Below are 4,221 nucleotides of genomic sequence, written 5' to 3' on the forward strand. Positions count from 1 at the left end.
AGAGCTGCAATAATTTTAAATGTATCTTGCTTTTAGTCTTAATAAAAAGATAATTCAATGATCTTGTGTAATTATTTTGTTTGGTTGGGAGCATTATTTTGGGTAATTGTGTAATTTTTTTTTATTAGATTACTTACAATGTGGAAACAGGCCCTTCGGCCCAACAAGTCCACACCGACCCGCCGAAGCGCAACCCACCCATTCCCCTACATTTACCCCTTACCTAACACTACGGGCAATTTAGCATGGCCTATTCACCTGACCCGTACATCTTTGGACTGTGGGAGGAAACCGGAGCACCCGGAGGAAACCCACGCAGACACGGGGAGAACATGCAAACTCCACACAGTCAGTCGCCTGAGTCGGGAATTGAACCCGGGTCTCAGGCGCTGTGAGGCAGCAGTGCTAACCACTGTGCCGCCCTTGTAGGGCCTACCATCTTCAGTTGCTTTATCAATGACCTTTCTTCCATTGTGCAATCATCTGTGAACATCCCCATTAAAAATGTTCAGCATCATTCACAACTCCTTCGATACTGAAGCAGTCCATATCCAAATGCAGGAAGTGGCAAGTGACATTTGTGTCTATATATGTGCCAGGCAAAGAATGCCACCAACAAGAGGGAATCTAATCAAATGGTGTCACTATCATGGAATCCTCCGCCATGAACATCCAAGGAGATACCACTACCCAAACTGAATGGACCAACTATAAAAATACAGTGGTGAAAAGGGCTGGTCAGAGACTAGGAATCCAGTAGTGAATAGCTCAATTCCTGTCTGCAAAGCCTGTCCCTCATCTGCAAGGCAAAAGGGTCAGGAATATGATGGAATATCTCCACTTGCCTGAATGGGAGCAGCTCCAACAGCCTGATGAAGCTTGGTACCATCCAAGATAAAGCAGCCCATTTGATTGGGATCACATCCACAAACACTTACTTCCTCCTGTGACGATGCTACTCCTTTAACAAAGTTAGGTTGTCCTTTTTTTTATCAGAGCGGTTGTAAATACATAATTCTGAAATGTCTGGGTTTATCTACTCGAGGCTTTAAGTTTTTAAACCAGCATTCATACAATCAAAGGGGAGTGGCCAGTTCTCCCAGGTCAGCTTTACTCTGGTTTGGTTTGATTTTAGCAGTCAGTCAGTTTTGAGGTTGCTGGACCAAGAAACGGCTCCATGGAAGAAGGTGTTCCCTGCTGAATCTCTCCTGTAAGCCCCTTTTACCTTTTTGCTAAGGGGGATTTTATTGGGGCAGGAATTTGGAACAGCAGCATTAAGTTGGGATAATCTGTTGGTTTTTCGGATAGGTTATGTTATTCTGTAGTAAAAAATGAGGTCTGCAGATGCTGGAGATCACAGCTGCAAATGTGTTGCTGGTCAAAGCACAGCAGGTCAGGCAGCATCTCAGGAATAGAGAATTCGACGTTTCGAGCATAAGCCCTTCATCAGCTTATGCTCGAAACGTCGAATTCTCTATTCCTGAGATGCTGCCTGACCTGCTGTGCTTTGACCAGCAACACATGTGCAGCTATGTTATTCTGTATTCCAGTCTTTTTTTTGTATGTTTTTCATTCGCTACTTTGTAAATAAATTATATTTAAAGCCAAGGGGTTTTTACCAGCTGCATCACTCCTGGAATATCCACTATACACCTGCTCAGAACAACCAGAAAAGTTAGGGTCTGGGCTACCTTCTTGAACTGTTTTCAGAGGGGGTCCAACCGGGTCTATAACACCCTTCTAAATGCACACTGCTGCTGTTGAGCATATTTACAGGATATGCTGCAGAAATCCCCCAGGGCCTCCTTAGATAGCACTATCCAAACCCATGACAACTTCTGTTTAGAAGCCAAGGGCAGCAGGTACATGGGACCATTCTCTGCAACTTCCCCTCCAAACCACTCACCATCCTGACTTGGAAGTATGTCGCTGTTCCTTCACTGTCACTGGGTCAAAATCCTATCATTCTCTCCCAAAGGCTATTGTGGGTCAACCCACAGCATATGGACTGCAGCGGTTCAAGAAGGCAGCTCACCCCCATCTTCTCAAGGGGCAACTAGGGATGGGTAATAAATACTGGCCCAGCCAGCGACACCTACATCCGATGAATGAAAGAGATAATGAGTCACTCATAATATTCCATCAAAATGTTCTTCTGTTCAATGCTCAAATGGAACCACCATGGGGTGGTCCACAGCCTGGTTTTCTTTTATTGGTTTGTATTTGAGGTGGTCTTCAATTCTTCAATGGTATTTTTTCATCAGTGTATTAACACTCAGATATTGACTCTGATTCAGTTTCTGAGTAGGTTTTATATGAATTCAGGATCTGTTGGTTCTGTTTCTATTAAAGATGATGGGCTGACTATATCAACCTCAATCTCTTTACCTTCATCCTTTTGGGTCAAGAATGTGGTGCTGGAAAAGCACCGCAGGTCAGGCAGCATCCGAGGAGCAGGAGAATCAATGTTTCGGGCATAAGACCTTCATCAGGAAACCTGATTCCAAATATTCTCAATATCCAAACTATTTCCCTGTTTCCTAGAATCCTCTTCTTTCTGTCTAATTCCTTGGACCTGAGATCTGGTCACAGCACAGTCAAAAATCAATCCCGGATTTTCCTCTTTGTAGCAGTCGGCCTCTTGCTCTAGCGGTTGGCCCACCACCATCAGCAAGGCCAACATTTCTGAACCAGCTCGGTCACTATCCGAGATAAAATCAATTCCTTCTTTAGAAATCAGTTTCACTGCACCAACTATCTCCAACTCTGTACAATGGGACTGCATGGCAATCTCTGGGTGTACCTCCACACTTTGTCCTTTATTAACATTTCTGGCAGCGAAACAGTATCATCAGCCAGCACCAGTGACTCACTCAGTCCAGTGTCTTTTAACATGTTCATTAGTTTACCTCCTTGGTTGGAAGCATTTGAAAATACCTACCCGTTTCGAGGTAAGCAGAACTTCTGGTAGTCTGGTTCTCCATTTGTGAGTACTCAAAGAACTTCTGTGACTGTTGGGAGTAGTTTGCTCTTTCTTTGTATTCTAATGAAGCATAGCAGGACTTATACACTAAATGGTAAGGTCCTGGGGAGTGTTGCTGAACAAAGAGACCTTGGAGTGCAGGTTCATAGCTCCTTGAAAGTGGAGTCGCAGGTAGATAGGATAGTGAAGAAGGCGTTTGGTATGCTTTCCTTTATTGGTCAGAGTATTGAGTCCAGGAGTTGGGAGGTCATGTTGTGGCTGTACAGGACATTGGTTAGGCCACTGTTGGAATATTGTGTGCAATTCTGGTCTCCTTCCTATCGGAAAGATGTTGTGAAACTTGAAAAGGTTCAGAAAAGATTTACAAGGAATGTTGCCAGGGTTGGAGGATCTGAGCTACTGGGAGAGGCTGAACAGGCTGGGGCTGTTTTCCCTGGAGCGTCGGAGGCTGAGGTGTGACCTTATCGAGGTTTACAAAATTATGAGGGGCACGGATAGGATAAATAGGCAAAGTCTTTTCCCTGGGGTCGGAGAGTCCAGAACTAGAGGGCATAGGTTTAGGGTGAGAGGGGAAAAATATAAAAGAGACCTAAGGGGCAACTGTTTCACGCAGAGGGTGGTACGTGTATGGAATGAGCTGCCAGAGGATGTGGTGGAGGCTGGTACAATTGCAACTTTTAAGAGGCATTTGGATGGGTATATGAATAGGAAGGGCTTGGAGGGATATGGGCCGGGTGCTGGCAGGTGGGACTAGATTGGGTTGGGATATCTGGTCGGCATGGATGGGTTGGACCGAAGGGTCTGTTTCTGTGCTGTACATCTCTATGACTCTATGTTTTCTTAATGCTGCTGCTATAGTTACTTATTTCCTTCCTCTTCACTGCCTTTCCTGAGGATCCCTTAAACGTTCCTCGTATTGCAATCGGTCTCCACTTTAACTTGCTGCAATTGACTTGGAGTTGTCCACTCTTAATACAATGGAAGTGTGTTTTTTCTTTTAATATCACTAATTGGTTCTAGTCTTTCTGTGTTATTACGTTTGCATCCTTTGGTCTGTTTTCCAAAACCAGTCCCCTTCTATCTACAGATTTTCTATCCCCCCAGTTTCCTTGTAGATTTTCCCCACCTGTAACTGAGTATCTGCCTGAACTGCTGCTTCCCTGATCCTGGATAATTGTTTCTCTTCTAAGTAAGATTTTAAGGTTAGCGGGAGTGCTATTCCTGAATTCTTCTACAAT

This window comes from Hemiscyllium ocellatum, chromosome 15 (genome assembly GCF_020745735.1).
Source record: "Hemiscyllium ocellatum isolate sHemOce1 chromosome 15, sHemOce1.pat.X.cur, whole genome shotgun sequence".
In the NCBI taxonomy this organism is placed as follows: domain Eukaryota; kingdom Metazoa; phylum Chordata; class Chondrichthyes; order Orectolobiformes; family Hemiscylliidae; genus Hemiscyllium; species Hemiscyllium ocellatum.